The sequence below is a fragment of the Myxine glutinosa genome, chromosome 1 (genome assembly GCF_964187855.1).
Source record: "Myxine glutinosa chromosome 1, kmMyxGlut1.1, whole genome shotgun sequence".
In the NCBI taxonomy this organism is placed as follows: domain Eukaryota; kingdom Metazoa; phylum Chordata; class Myxini; order Myxiniformes; family Myxinidae; genus Myxine; species Myxine glutinosa.
Genome location: NC_136261.1, coordinates 10,263,334 through 10,279,632, shown reverse-complemented (window position 1 = coordinate 10,279,632; position 16,299 = coordinate 10,263,334). Strand labels below are relative to the sequence as shown.

At 48.7% G+C, this 16,299-nt stretch overlaps 2 long non-coding RNA genes across 2 annotated transcripts in view; one reads left to right on the top strand and one right to left on the bottom strand.

Annotated features, from left to right (window-relative positions):
* LOC137421279 (uncharacterized) overlaps positions 1–15,020 on the bottom strand; it is a 26,215-nt gene extending 11,195 nt beyond the window's left edge. Inside the window, exon 1 of the long non-coding RNA XR_010983296.2 lies at positions 14,755–15,020. This is a non-coding gene — a long non-coding RNA (uncharacterized LOC137421279). The remainder of the gene's footprint in view (positions 1–14,754) is intronic.
* LOC137421274 (uncharacterized) overlaps positions 14,757–16,299 on the top strand; it is a 22,406-nt gene continuing 20,863 nt past the window's right edge. Inside the window, exon 1 of the long non-coding RNA XR_010983290.1 lies at positions 14,757–14,896. This is a non-coding gene — a long non-coding RNA (uncharacterized LOC137421274). The remainder of the gene's footprint in view (positions 14,897–16,299) is intronic.

Genomic DNA, 16,299 nt, shown 5'->3' with positions numbered 1-16,299 from the left:
AGAGCAGCTGACGGTGGGACAAAAGGAATTAGGGGAGCAAGTGGAGAAGAACACTGTGGTAATCGGGGGGTTAAAGGCGACACAGAAGGAGATAAAAAAGGAACTCATAGCGACAAAGAGGGAATGTCAGATGGTACATGAGGGGTTGACAAAGAGGTTGGACGAGGTAACAGAGGCAATGGAGACGAAAGAACGGGAAGTAAGGATGCACATAGAAACGACCAAGGTGGCATTAGAGGAAGAAATTGAGGGGGCGCACCGGGAAATAAAAGAGGTGAAACAAAAATTAGAGGAAGTGGAAGAGGGGGTGAGTGAAATTAAGAAGAGACGGAGGGAAACTAAGAGAGAGATCAGGGAGGAGGTGATGGAATTGGTGCAAGGTCTGTGCTCAAATCGTGATGATGTGCTTACTGACCAAATAAAGAGTTTGCAGGTGGCGGAGGAGGAGCGAAGACGAGGTGCCGAGGTGAGTGGCGGTATACGCGGAAATGTATGTGGTGTGAGGAGAGATTCAGGGGGCTTGGGTGTTGGTTTAGACCCGGGTGTTCGTGAGGGACCAATGGTGAGGTGTATGACTGGTGCGGAGTGTATGGAAAGAGGAGGTGTGCGAGGATGTCCGACTATGGGGTGTGTGAGGAAAAATCACGCGTCGAGGAGTGAGTGTGCTGTCGAGAGTGAGTTGGTCGTGGCGCGGGTGCGGGGGGGGGGCACATTGAAGCGCATGATGGGGAGTGTTACAGGGGATGTAACGGAAGAGTGCACACCTGTGGTGAGTGTTACGGAGGGCGTAACGGGAGAGTGTGCGCAAGAGGATACGCGAGAAAGGTGTGTAACAGAGGAGTGCATGATTACAGAGTGCGCTGTCGAGAGTAAGGGTGAATGCGCGACCGAGTGTGGTGGTGAGAGTGACGAAAGTGACACGGAGCACGAGTTGGTTGTAGCAGGTGAGAGAGGATGCACACCTGGAATGGAAGGATGCACACCTGGAATGGTCGAGCGCGTGTGGGAATGCACACTTGAGTTGGTAGTGAAGCACGTGATTGGGTGTGCGGAAGAGTGCACACCCGTGGTTGTCACAGAGGATGTGACCGAGGAGTGGGCGCGAAGAGGTGTGTTGGTGAGGTGTGCGAACGACGAGTGTGTGCCAAGGTGTGCGTTGATCAGGTGTGTAGTGAAGTCGGTGAGTGGAATACGTGTACCTGGGTGTTGTGTAGGAGAAGGTACAATAACGAAGTGTATGGAGACACCTGTATGTGTGAAAAAGGAACGGAACGCGGGGTGGGGGTGCAGGTGAAGCATCGATGTTAACCGGGTTAGCAGTTAGACCGACGGTTAGCCAAAGTGAGCCCTCGGTTCGTGCCGGCCTTTGGGTGCAGCGGGAACCAGCGGGGATCATAACCACGGCGGTTTCAAAAGAACCGCCGTGCGTGATCTACGCCGGGCCTCGCTCTGCACGGACACTTCCGTGCTCCGCTAAGCGGAGCGGGCGGGCCGGTTCGAGGACAGGTAGGAAGGGTCGGCACGGCGACCCCTTGTGGTTGCAGCATTCCGGCCGGCCGAGATTGGGGCATCGGACGGTTCCGTGCCGAGATGATGCGTGGAATCTCGGCCCGAGTAAGCCTCCTTCCCTGCGCCAAATGCCGGACGGACCCAACCACCGGCAACGAACCACCCGCATTCATTGCTCGGCTTCGCGATGCCGGGCTTTGAGAATGAATTGACGCACCGAGAGGCTCAAGTGAGTAGTCGTGTGAGGGTGATAGCAGTAGTGAATTTAAAAAGCAAAATTGATGATTGGTAAACTGATTGGCAGATGATTGGCAAATTTTTGATTGGCTCGAATTTGATGGGCAAAATTGATAGTGGGAGATACCCGATGTGGTGGGATGGCAACTCTGCCATCCCTCACACAACGGGGCACATGAGCTATAGTTTTATGGGGTTTGGCAGTGAAAACTAGCCCGGGAGGGTTAGGATAAAATGATAGGGATCTAGAGAAATGACCATAGGTAACTGTACAGGTAAGTAGCGACACTATACCTGTAGTGGGGACGTAGAGAGTAGGGTAGTTGGATTATAATGATGAGGGAGCGCAATAGTATAAGGGGCGACTGGGAAGCGCGAGTTTCAGAGGGGAGTAGTTAGATCAGATGATGCTGTGTGTGTGTGTAAAAGTGTATTCAGTAACGTATTGTGAAAAGTGTGAGGTGATTGTAAGTTGTATTGAGCGTGGAAGTGTATAGAGCAGCGTATGAGCAATAATTGATTGTGCATTGTATTGAATGAAGATGCCTGGGAGGAAGGAGGGTACAGGAGGCACCAGGTGTGATTGCACAGGTGTGCAAGTGAACAGGTGTATGGAGCAGTGTATGAGTGAGTAATGGTGATTGTGTGTTGTGTTGACCGAATGGTCCTGGAGGAAGGAGGGTGCAGGAAGCACCAGGTGTAGGAGTGATTGCACAGGTGTGCCAATACAGGTGAGCATGGTTGAATGAAATGAATGGTATGGAATATATGGAGTATGGAATGGATGGTGTGGAGTGAGTATGGTGGAAACTGTAGAGTGGAGTGGATGGTGCGAAGGTGTGTATGGGGAGGATGGACCCCATCACGAATACCCGGGGAGGGTAGTTTAAGAGTTAGGTAGAGGGTATAGGTAAATTGTGGTTGGATATTGGCATCTGTGGTGCGTGTGGAAGAATGGTGTTTGGATGGGTGCATTAGTGACGTGGAAATGGCTGGGCATGTGGCCTGTTAGTGTGTGTAGTTAAATGGGCACTCCGCCACTGTGAGGATGTCGGCCAGGTGAGGCCGCAGGTGGGCTCTGGGAGCCGTTAGAGTTGTGGATGGGGCCCGAGGATCCGGAGGACGGACCCGGGTAGCCCAGTGCCAGAGAGGGCACCGAGTTGGGTAAGCGCCAAGGAGGGCCTTCCCCAGATAGATAGGTTAGGGTAAGGAGCAGGTAAGCTCGGAGGCAACTGCAGTGGTGGAGGTGTGCAGGTGGGTAGACCTGTTGGGAGAGCCACATGACCCAGTCCTGAAATTGTGCAAAGGCACAGGGAGTTGAACCGGGGGAGTGAGACCCCAAATTGATGAAGCACCACAGTTTGGTCAATGGGAATTTGGTTCTTAAAACTGCATAGAGTAAGATGGCCAATGGATTGGCAGGGAAAGGCCCTGGGTAGTGTAAAGTGTATTAAAGTCATTTAGAGGATAGTTCGGATTAGAATCTCCTCGCACCATCTACATCCACTCACCTGAGGTGACAGAACTCCACACCATGCCATGTTTTTATTATTTTTGTGCAAATGTTTGGAATGTGAGACGCATCATGATGTGGGTGTGACATTGTGTTGATGTTCCATCTCTCCCTCCTTATGAGGATTGATGATGAATTGTGTGATGGCAAATTTGGTAAGAAATTGGGATTGTGGATGAATTTGGTATTAGGGGAGATATGGGGAGGACGAGACATAGTGACGGATTTGTAAATGTGTAGATTTTTTGTGTACATATGGGGTAAGGGCAAGGGTAGAGTAGGTAACAGGGGGGGGGGGGGTGACGTACGGTAGGGACGAGCTTTTCTCCGCTCAGTCTCCAGACGCACCTCACTCTGCATTGCCTTCATTGATGTGTACCCTTGTGACCTTACCCCTCACTCACCTGTCTTCTCTGTCTTCCTTCCCCAACCCGAGGATCGTGCTCTCTGGGCACTGAGGGGAGCGTGCGGGGGGGCCGCGTCGGTGTGCCCGAATCCTCGCAACCAGCTACCTGCATCCACGCACCACTTATGGACCACATGTCTGTGGCTGAGCACCCCTCATGGACCCCACGGGTTGGGGCATGGCCCCTCTGCTGGGACCGGCCACGATGGCCCAAGATCTTGCTTGCGGACCCGGTGAGGTGGCACCAAGCCCACAGGTGAACCACCCATAGTCGGCCCCTGTGGGCCATAAATAAAAACAGTGGACACGGTCGTGCTTTTGTTTTATTATCCACCAAATAGGCCGCAACCAAGAAGAACATGAAGAATGACAACATCTGGAAGAACATCGGCCAGCAGAGGGAGCCGAAGAGCAAGACCACCATTTGTTGTTTTGTTTTTAATAACTATGGTGACTGTGCACTCCGGTGCGTTTTGGTGAGTGGTGCTTTGATGATTATTGGTGCTGGTGCGTCAATGCAGTGCATGCTGTCTCCTCCCCTCCCACAGGATTATTTTTGTTTCCCAAAATCACCGGTCCTGGGTTGCGTTGTGTAAATAATGAAATAGCGTCACTTGTAAATAATGCTCCCCACCGTACATGTTTAGTTTGAGAACCATTCCGCAATTTGGTTATCCTGTGGGCGTGAATCTGTTAGGTAGGGTGCAATGCAGCAGAGGAACATACTTATTTGTGTTTTAAAACTGTAGCACTCAGGGTCAGGTTAATTGAAGAGGGAATTACACCTACGTGCCACACTAAGTTAAAGTTTTATAGGCCCGGGATGTGCCTGGAGGATGAGGGTGCAGTGTTGCGGATTTGAGAATCCTGTGTTTGTAAATATGACCGTCTAGTAATGATTCCTTGTAAATACCTCCGTTAAGTGTAAGGGTCAAAGGTCGTCCCCTTAGTTAGTCCATCGCATGCACGTAGAAAACCATATACCCTTCTCCATAGTTATGTCCTTATTATGTGTTCTAGTTTAAGGCTCTGTTTCCCATTAATTGACTCTGCATTGCACCAGATGAACTAAGGTAGAATCCCCTTTCAATTGCCCCAGAACCTCCATTGCCAACCGCATTGCCAATTGCATTACCAACTGCATTCGCCCTCCATTGAACACGCGGTCAACTCGGGAAGAAGGGTGTGGCCCCACCTCGTCATCAGAGGGAGGAGTGAGCCAGGCCCCATCAACCAGCCAATCATGAGGGGTTTGGCCTGAGAGGGTGGAGAGAGAGTGTTCGAGGAGGTTCGCGAAAGTTCCATGGGCGTGGTTATATAACCCGTCGCGCGGAGCCCCCCACAGCAGTCCACCGGAGTTCAGTTCAGAGGAGGAGAGAGTGAGTTCTGGAGAGGAAAGAGCATAACCAAGGAGCACAAGGCGAATGAGAATCGGCATGCCCTGCTCGCGGTACCAACCAGCACTCTGAGGAACAACAAGTGCGGACACGCGAACCTCGACGTGCCGCGGTCCTCGGATCTCCCTGTCGCCCGTTCTGTGAACCAGAGTGCGAGGAGTCGGAGCTGTCACCTCCAGCCCTGCCGTTTGCACGGACCTGAACCTTCTCATCCCTCCACCCATTCCTGCCATTCCATCCTTTTGTGTACGTGAGTTTGTTTTGTGTGTCTTGTCCCTGGGAATAAGTTAAGCTTGTATAAGTAGAATTGCACTGTGTCTTCTACCTCTTCTGTAAATTGCTTTCGTTTTCTTTCCTCCTCCTTTGGTTTCTTTGATTGTGTAAATAGTAATTAGTAATAAATCCTGTTCTTCCTACCTTTGCCTTCCTTTCTTCACATCCGTTCGTCTTTGTGATTTCCATCATTGAACACCTGTGGCACGATTTGGCCGACGCATAAGAATCGGGTCTAGTTTTGTTAATGGCTCGAGCCGCGGGCTACTAATCCGCTCGGCAAATAACGTCTTGTCCGCGGTCTCGAGTGAAGTTGCTCACCTGCCTCATAGAGGGAGCGGGGCAGCTTCAGGATCGGAGACGGCCAGTGAAAATAAAAGGGGGATTAACTCCCCCCACCCCCCGCCCCGCTAAGGGGGAGCGAGCGCCGTACTCCGTTTCCGTAACAATATGTCGACATTTTCCCCCACTGTTATTTTAGGCGCTGTATTTTCGTGTATCATTGTAGCACGATTTTTATAAATATATCTCTGCATTTTCCCGTGTGTGCGTGAATGTTCTCAATTATTTCTGACACCGAGTCTAAAACCATCGATAAAAATTAAATCAGATGGTGAATTCGATAAAATCGTGAGGGTGACTCAATGAATGGGCTTTATTTTACAGGCCTTTGAGAATTCATTTCGTTCTATAAACGGAAACATTCATCGGATTTTCTTCCCGTTTTTTTTCAACCGAGTCTAAAACTATGTTAGCGACTGTTAAAAATGAAATGATATATCGAATTTGAGTTGAAATAAACCTGTGTGAGAGAGAAAGACAGCACGGGCCTAACTAAACAAGCCTCAAAGCTATTCGAGTTAATAAAATGGTGGATATTTGTTTGCATGAAGCCTCTCTAAGAATGGGTGGAGCTATGGGTGGAGCTACTCTGCAAACGGACTAAGCCACCCCCCCCCCCCCCCCCGGACAGACGGATCACCTACGCCTATTATAATATAGATATGTGGATGTGCTAGGTGTGTAGGACATATACCTACTAGTACTAGGTGTGTGTGTGTGTGTGTGTGTGTGTGTGTGTGTGTGTGTGTGTGTGTGTGTGTGTGTGTGTGTTGCATTGATGGGTTGACTGACTGCCTGGACGCAACTGAGGTTGTGGATCCACTGATTTACCATCAATTGATGTGGATCCATGATCGACGTTGTGGATCCGCCGTTTGGAGAGGTCCTGGGCTGAAAGGATTGAAACCTCGAGCAAGAACGGTGCCCAGCTGATGATCCATGCAGTCGGGAAACTGGTCAGTTGCTTACGGGTTAAGGTTCTTGCTTTAGGTGGAGAAACTATGTTTGAGGTTTACAATTAAAATAAAGTTGAATATGGGATGTTGTAAAATTAACATCATTTAAAACAATCCTTTAAATTATTTAAGTTTAGGAACAACCGATACTGTACAATTAATTAAGTGTGTGTGTGTGTGTGTGTGTGTGTGTGTGTGTGTGTATGTATGTGTGTGTGTGTGTGTGTGTGTGTGTGTGTGTGTGTGTGTGTGTGTGTGTGAAAGAGAGGGATAGAATTGTGAGGAACAGAAATGAAAAAGCCAGGTGTGTGTGTGTGTGTGTGTGTGTGTGTGTGTGTGTGTGTGTGTGTGTGTGTGTGTGTGTGTGTGTGTGTGTTAATAAGAGAGAGATAGAATTGTGAGGAACAGAAATGAAAAAACGAGGTGTGTGTGTGTGTGTGTGTGTGTGTGTGTGTGTGTGTGTGTGTGTGTGTGTGTGTGTGTGTGTGTGTGTGTCCGCTCCATCCTTTGCCTCAGCGTCCGCCCTCTATTCCCGTCACGAAGCGACTCCACTGTTTCCCAGCAACGCCAGGTACCTAAGCTGGTATGCTAAGTATGTGCAGTTTCTGTCTATAGTCAACGTTTGTTTCAATGGCAGTACTGCATTACCGGGGTAAAAAAAAAACAGTTATTGCGATTCGCTTTGATAAAAATGGTGCGTTTTGAAAGCTAAATGATCCATTTTCTTGGAACAAAAAATCGTCCGTTTATAATTTCCTTATATTAAACAACATAAAGACAACCGTTTTTAGGTGTGGAAGAAGAAGATGCTGCCAGGAGACTCCAATGCACGGCACATTGCTCGCGAGAATGAGAAGAACAACAACAACAACAACATGCATTTTAAGGCCATTTTCCTGCTAGAGCGGGGGTTAGCCTTGCGGTCCCCATGACAGTCTTCTCCATTTTGCCCTATTTTCTGCACCTCTCCTTGTTAACCCCCTTGCCCGCATTTCTTCTTCCACCATCTTAAGTGAAGTCTTTCTCGGTCTTCCCCGTCTTCTACTTCCTTCGACATTCATTTCCATCACTCTTCTCAACCAGTCACTTTCATCCTTCCTCAACACATGACCAAACCATCTCAACCTGTTCCTCTTCACAGCATCAATCACAGGCTCTATTCCCATCATATTTCGCAATTCATCATTTGTCTTCCTCTCTCTCAACGATACTCCGCACATCCGCCGAACCATTCGCATTTCCACCCTTTCCAGCCTCCGTTGCTGCTCTACGTTCATTACCCATGTCTCGCTCCCATAAATCATAACACTTCTCACACATGCAGCATACACCTTTCCCTTCAGCTTCAACGACACTCCCCTCCTCATCAGCACGCCACTCAGTTCCTGAAACTTCTTCCATGCACATGTCACTCTAGCAACCGTTGCCGAGTCTGATCCACCTTCTCCATTCAGCATGTCTCCAAGGTGGCAAAATGTTTTCACACCTTCCAGCTTCACGCCGTCTCCAAGATCCAACTCAACATTTCCCCCATCTGCAGCTCCCTCTGTGCACACCTTACATTTGAATGTAGCTGCCACACTTCTTTTTTTTTTTTTGTATACTTAATCGAGGCTCGTGAAAGAGCTAACATTTATTTCACAAACAAATCAACCAGACAAACAAAATATATAAAAAGAGGGAGCGGAAGACAAGATGAGGAGAGAAGGGGAAGCACACAAACAACATTTGAGAGCAGGGAGAAGTGTGGGAGGGAGAGGGCTTGGGGGGTGGTTAATGACCCTCTCAGACCACTACATTTTTGATGAACCCACTCAGCGCACATTGTACATTGAATGGAGTTCACTCCGACACCCTTCCTGCACACAGCACATGGCCACTTCCCAGTTCTTTCCACCTCACCACATGCTTTACCACTTGCCATCACCTTCGTCTTTCCTATATTCACCTTCAGACCTGAGAACTTCAGACCTTCACTTCAGACCTTCACTTCAGACCTTCCTATATTCAGAGAGAATGAGAACGGTACATATAAATACGAGGAGGAGTTCCTTTATCTTCTACACTACAGCAAGTTCCACGAGCAGGTTCGTTGAACGCTCCTTGAGCCGGCCGTCTCACCACCCAGGACTTTACACACAGCCGTTTGTTTCACTGACACGACGTCGCCACGGAGCAGCACAAGCAGCAAAGCAGCAGCAGAAGATAGTACAACATGCTACAAAATGCTACAAGATGGTGCAAGATTCGTTGTGGACAATAATGTTGTGTTGCGCCGGCCTGGTCTGCTGAACTCACACCGGCCATTCAACAACACGGCTCACATATGAGGAGGAGCTTATTACAGGATAAGGCGTGGAAAGGGAGGAGCTTATTACAGGATAAGGCGTGAAAAGGGAGGAGCTTAGTACAGGATAAGGCATGGAAAGGGAGGAGCTTATTACAGGATAAGGCATGGAAATGGAGGAGCTTATTGCAGGATAAGGCGTGGAAAGGGAGGAGCTTATTACAGGAATAAGGCATGGAAAGGGAGGAGCTTATTACAGGATAAGGTGTGGAAAGGGAGGAGCTTATTACAGGATAAGGCATGGAAAGGGAGGAGCTTATTACAGGATAAGGCCTGGAAAGGGAGGAGCTTATTACAGGATAAGGCGTGGAAAGGGAGGAGCTTATTACAGGATAAGGCATGGAAATTGGCTCCTCCGCTTCCGGTCTTGCCAGCGAGGTTTCGTTTATTCGCAGCTGTCTACGCTCTCCATCGAAATCGAAGTGAAGTAATTGTTCCCATTTGTATTTTCGTTATAACTGTATTTATTTTATGGTGTTGTACGTATCGTGTGTCCCGAGGAAGATTTTCCGTGCAAATCTTTCATACCTGTATAGAAAATCGTGTTAATTTGTGTCGTGTCTTTTGAGGCCTTGTACAGTGTCCAACCTTGAGGCTTTGTTTTCCTCTCAGCGGTCCGTCGTTTGTGCTCCAATAACTTTCGTTCTCTGCTTTTCCCAGTCTTTTCACCCCATAGCCTACTTCCTTGTTTAAAATCAACTCAAAAAAAACAAAAAAACAAAAAAACCATTTCCTTCTCTGTTCTTATTCTTTGTTCTCATTCGTTTATTTGTTCTTATTCGTTCGTTCGTTCTTCGACCACGTGTTTCTCCCCCATTTCCCCAGATAGTTTTCACTGTTATTAACCTTAAAATGTTTACACTTTCCCCTCAAGTTCTGTATTCCGTCGTATATTATAACACCTTTTTCTTCTTCTTCTTTAAAAGGCTGCTTTCGACTTGCTCCGCAAATTTATTCATCCCCAAAAAAATCCATCTCTTTCAGTGCCTCTTTTCTACATTCCCTAAACTCTCCTGCACTCCATCCCCCCTCCAGCGTCCTTAAACGTATTTTTGACTCGAAGATCACAAGAAACTCATTTTGCAATAAATGTTCATTTCCCATTAATCGTACACTTCCTAAAATCCAATCTCACCCCTCCCCTCCAAATCTTCCCCATAACCCCTCCCATCCAAATCTTCCCCATCACCCCTCCCCTCCAAATCTTCCCCCTTGCCACTCCCCTCCTAATCCTCCCCATCACCCATCCCTTTCAAATCTCCCCCCTTGCCCCTTCTCTCCTAAACTCCCCCCACTCCCCTCCCCTCCAAGACTCCCCCTCGCCCCTCCCCTCCTAGACTCCCCCCTCAACCCTCCCCTCCAAATCTCCCCCAATATCCCATCCCTTTCAAATCCCTCCCCTTGTCCCTTCCCTCCTAAACTCCCCCCTCGCCCCTCCCCTTCAAATCTCCCCACCCTCATTTCTTCTCAATTTCCCCCCTCTCACTCCCCCTCCTCAAAGCGTCCTCCCCGCTTCTTCCCCCTTCCAACTCTCAACTTAATCTCCCTCAACCTTCTGCCTCACTCTTCCCCCTCCTCAAATAACACCTCATTGTGCCTCACCCAATCACCTTCAAACCTTTTGTCCGCCCCATCCTTCCCTTTCTCCGAGCTATTCTGAAATCTCTGACACACCTTCAACAGCTCTCCCTACCTCTTCCACCTCTTCCACATCTTACCCTACCCCTCCTCCACCCTGTTCTGTATCCGATGCTCCCCCTTCCTCTTCATTAACGGTATGGACCTCAAACATCCGGGGCCTTCGTTCAAACTCAACTGATCTCTCCATACAGGTTGCTTCTGTCAAACCAGACGTGATCTGCTTAACAGAAACTTTCCTCCTTCATGATGTCTCTGATTCCTTAGTATCTCTCCCGGGTTACTCCCTCCTCCGGTATGATAGACCTGAGCCTCGTCCTGGAGGTGGGGTTGCTATCTTTATCAAAAACTCTCTTCCTCACACGCCCTGCACTGCACTCTCTCCACCTCACCCCCAGGAATACCTCTGGCTATGGCTTCCCCTTCGCTCCCACCTCTTGTTCATATGTGTGTTGTACCATCCACCAAACAGTGATGACTCCATCTACATCTCGCTGTCTGATAATATGGACCAACTTCTGTCTACTCATCCGAACTCTCTCTTCCTCATATGTGGTGATATCAATTGTCACCATGCCAGTTGGCTGGGTGTGGGTACCTCTCTCACCAGCCATGGCTCCTCAGCAAAGGACATCTGCGACTCACTGGGACTGACACAATCTGTCAATTTCCCGACACGGATCTCAGTCAACGGAGCATCTTCTCTTCTGGACTTGGTTATGACTAACTTCCCTGAAAATGTCTGCTGCTCTTCTTCTGCTCCAATCGGCTCATCTGATCATGTGCTTTTAAAGTGGACATCTCTCTGACCATTCTCAGGGAGCCTGCTCAGCGTCGACGAGTCTGGCATTTCACTCAGGCCAACTGGCACGGTCTTCAAGCAGCCATCAATCATCTGGACTGGTCTCCAATATCTACCACCTCTGACATCAACTCATCCTGGGAATTCTTCCAAAGTAAATTGCTCTCTCTCATGCACAGATTTATCCCATCTCGTCTTCAGTTGTCATACCCTTCTCCCATCCATGGTACACGGAATCTTGTGGTGAGGCTGTTGCCCAGAAACAACTTGCCTTCGTCTCCTGGAAAGCAAATCCAACGGACGGAAATCTCATTTCCTTTCAGAAAGCCCGAAACAAGTGTGTGTCCACCCTCAGGAGAGCCAGGAAACAATATCTCTCCGTTCTCAAGACCGAACTCTCTTATCTGTCTCCCTCTTCCAAATCCTGGTGGCGTCTGGTCAAATCTGTTTCTGGTGTTTGTTCCCCCTTCATCCCCTCCCTCACCTCAAACGGCTACACAGCTGACTCCGCACGTGAAAAAGCTGAATGCGTCAACTCTGTGTTCGCCTCCAAATCTTTTGTCCCAAACCCATCCCTCTCTGTACCCACCGTACCCAGTCATACCCAGCTGCTCCTGGACTCCGTGTCCTTTCCTCCTGACAAGGTGGAAAAGTTTCTGTCAACCCTCGACTCTGATTCTGCAACTGGACCTGACGGCATCAGCCCACGGGTCCTAAAATCCTGTTCTTCTGCTCTTTCACTCCCTCTCTCTGTTCTCTTCACCCTCTCTTTTGCTCAAGGTCAACTGCCATCTGCTTGGAAATCAGCCAACATCACCGCTTTGCACAAAAAAGGTGCAAGAACAGATACTAGCAACTACAGACCAATCAGCCTTCTCCCAATTATCAGCAAAGTCATGGAATCCATCATTGCTTCGGATATGAAATCTTTCCTCTTCTCCAATGGCTTGATCTCTGATCATCAATTTGGTTTCAGACCAGGTCACTCTACTCTGGACATGCTGCTTCTGCTGTCTCAACAATGGATGGAGGTCCTCAATGCCAAACAGGAAATTAGAGCTGTCTCCCTCGACATATCACGTGCCTTCGATACGGTCTGGCACCCCGCTCTGCTCACCAAACTCTCCTCCTTTGGTATCCATGGAAATCTCCACGCATGGCTGGCGGACTTCCTCTTTCGTCGTAGTCAACGTGTGGTCCTGAATGGGTTTCTCTCATCTCCTCTTCCTGTTCAGGCTGGAGTTCCCCAAGGCAGAGTTCTGGGCCCTGTGCTTTTTCTGGTCTTCATCAATGATCTCTCTGACTCCCTTGAAAATCCTCTCTCTCTCTTTGCTGATGACTCCACTCTCTGCCGCTCCATTCCTCATCCCTCAGATTGGCAGTCTGCAGCCTCCTCACTCTCTGCAGACCTGGACAATATCACAGACTGGGCAAACAAGTGGAACATGTCTTTCAATCCTGACAAATCTCACACTCCTACGATGTCTCTCCGAAAAGACAGACTGGACAACCCTCCCATCAACTTTCTGAATAATCCTCTCCAAGAAGTCTGTCACTCAAGCTTTTGGGTCTCACTATCTGCCATGATCTTTCCTGGGAAAACCACATTTCCAAGCTGGCCTCCAAAGCCAGTCGCTGACTGGGCATCCTCCCTCGTGCGAAGTCCTTCCTTGGCACACCTGAACTCCTCACCACATACAAGGCTTTCATCCGCAGCTCAATGGAATACTGCTCTCCCCTCTGGGCTGTTGCTCCTGCCTCACACCCAGCTCGTCTTCACGCTGTTGAAACCAAAGCGTTCAGAATCATTGGAATCTCCCGCGATGACGCTATCTCCGAGGGCCTTTCACTTACTCACCGCAGGCAGGTTGGTGGTCTTTCCGTCTTCTACCGACTCCTCTCCGGCCTTGCTCCCCCAGCTCTCTCTGGGCTCTGTCCCCCAAATATTCCTACAGGTCGCACAAGATCTGCCTGCAACCCTCTTATGGTTAAACTGCCAAAATCAAGACTCTCTGCTCACCTTCACTCCTTCATTCCTCTTTTCTCCCACCTCTGGAACAAACTCCCATACTCTCTTCAATCCCACTCCCCCCTCCAGGTCTTTAAAACCGCTGTTCACCACCATCTCTTATCTTCCCCAATCCAAAACCTTGATCTTTTCTACCCCCGCTAATTTCACCCCAAATCCACCTTTTTGAGGTGACTTTTGTCTTCTTTCCTGGAAGTCCTTGGTATCTTTGCGTTTTATACCTATCCTGCCTCCCCCCAGGCCCTCTCCCTCCCACACATCTCCCAATGTCCCTGCTCTCAAATGTTGCGTTTGTGTGCTTCCTCCCCTTCTCTCCCTATCTTGTCGACTGCTCCCCTTTTTATATACTTTGTTTGCTTGTTTGTTTGATTTGTTTGTTTGATAAATGTTAGCTCTTTCACGAGCCTCGACTCTGTATACAAAAAAAACAAAAAAAAAACACAACAAGAGGATCTTATTACAGGACAAGGCGTGGAAAGGGAGGAGCTTATTACAGGACAAGGCGTGGAAAGGAAGGAGCTTATTACAGGATAAGGCATGGAAAGGGAGGAGCTTATTACAGGATAAGGCGTGGAAAGGGAGGGGCTTATTACAGGACAAGGCGTGGAAACGAAGGAGCTTATTACAGGATAAGGCGTGGAAAGGGAGGAGCTTATTACAGGACAAGGCGTGGAAAGGAAGGAGCTTATTACAGGATAAGGCATGGAAAGGGAGGAGCTTATTACAGGATAAGGTGTGGAAAGGGAGGGGCTTATTACAGGACAAGGCATGGAAAGGGAGGATGTTATTACAGGATAAAGCGTGGAAAGGGAGGAGGTTATTACAGGACAAGGCATGGAAAGGAAGGAGCTTATTACAGGATAAGGCATGGAAAGGGAGGATGTTATTACAGGATAAGGCGTGGAAAGGGAGGAGCTTATTACAGGACAAGGCGTGGAAAGGAAGGAGCTTATTACAGGATAAGGCATGGAAAGGGAGGAGCTTATTACAGGATAAGGCGTGGAAAGGGAGGAGCTTATTACAGGATAAGGCGTGGAAAGGGAGGAGCTTATAACAGGATAAGGCATGGAAAGGGAGGAGCTTATTACAGGATAAGGCGTGGAAAGGGAGGAGCTTATTACAGGACAAGGCATGGAAAGGGAGGAGCTTATAACAGGACAAGGCATGGAAAGGGAGGAGCTTATTGCAGGATAAGACGTGGAAAGGGAGGAGCTTATTACAGGATAAGGCGTGGAAAGGGAGGAGCTTTATGATCCATGGGCACGAGAGAGGAAGAGGAAGTGCCGGATCCGCCCAACCAATTACCAATGTGAGGAAGTCGTTGGAAGAGATACATATCTGGCCTTTGTTGCTTCAGCGCGAAGACGTTGTATTCTAATCCAAATGGAGTCGCGTCCCGCGTACAGTACATTCATCGTCCTTTCAATCTGTGCGATTCTCCTTTGCAGTGAGTACCGCGGTACTTGTTGCGTCGAATCTCATTTAACGAGTATCAGTCGGTGTAACGGAGTCCGTCAGATCGCTTCAAGTACAGTACGAGAACCGCGTGTCACGTGCCCGGTTGTGATGGTTTTTTGAGCTCTTTCTCTTTTCAGATCTTCACTCGAGTTATTTATCAAATTATAAAACATGGTGGTGGATAAGGTTCAGTCATGATAGGCGAAATTACCTGTGGCTTTGCTTAAGTGAGTGTGCGGCGGTGTGGTGTCGGAGCCGTCACGCAGCGTGCGGTTATGACGAACGGCGTGACGTATTTACAGGGAAAATAACAAACTGAACATTAATTATCATTTAAATATTCCTTCTTTTATATATATTTTACTACAACCGTGTGTGTGTGTGTGTGTGTGTGTGTGTGTGTGTGTGTGTGTGTGTGTGTGTGTGTGTGTGTGTGTGTGTGTGTGTGTGTGTGTGTGTGTGTGTGTGTGTGTGTGTGTGTGTGTGTGTGTGTGTGTGAGAATTGTGAGGAACAAATGAAAAAACGAGGTGTGTGTGTATTGTGAAACTGAATGTGCAGGTGCAGCATCTAACCGCATATGTCGAAATGTCACGTACGTCCATGCCCGTGGGATTCCCACGGGTGACCCCACTACATATTATAATAGCCGTAGTTGATCCGTCTGTCCGGGGGTGTGGCTTACTCAGTTTTGTTTTTTGTATACAAGATCGAGGCTCGTGAAAGAGCTAACATTAATCACATAAAGTCAAACCGACACATAAAACACAAAATAAGGGGAGCGGTAGACAAGATGGGGAGAGAGGGGGAAAGGACACAAACACATTTGAGATCAGGGACATCGACAGAACTGTGGGGGGTGGGGGGGGGGTGGAGGTGGAAGAGGTATAAAACATGGACACTGCAAGGACTTCCAGGAAATAAGTTGGAATTTCAGAAAAGTGTATCTGGGGTGAATTAGAGAGGGTAGAAAAGATTAAGGTTTTGGAAGGTGGGAAGATAAGAGATGGTGGTGAACAGCTGTTTTAAAGACCTTGAGGGAGGAGTGGGATTGAAGGGAGTGGGGGAGTTTGTTCCAGAGGCGGGAGAAAAGGGGAATGAAAGAGTGAAGGTGAGCAGAGAGCCTAGATTTCGGCAGTTTAACCATAGGAGGGTTGCTGGCAGATCTTGTGTGACCTGCAGGAATATTTGGGGGACAGAGCACAGACAGGGCTGGGGGAGCAAGGCCAGAGAGGAGTCGGTAGAAGACAGAAAGACCACCAACCTGCCTGCGGTGAGTGAGTGAAAGGCCTTCGGAGATAGCTTCATCGTGGGAGATTCCAATGATTCTGAAAGCTTTGGTTTCAACAGCGTGAAGCCGAGCTCGGTGTGAGGCAGGAGCACCAGCCCAGAGG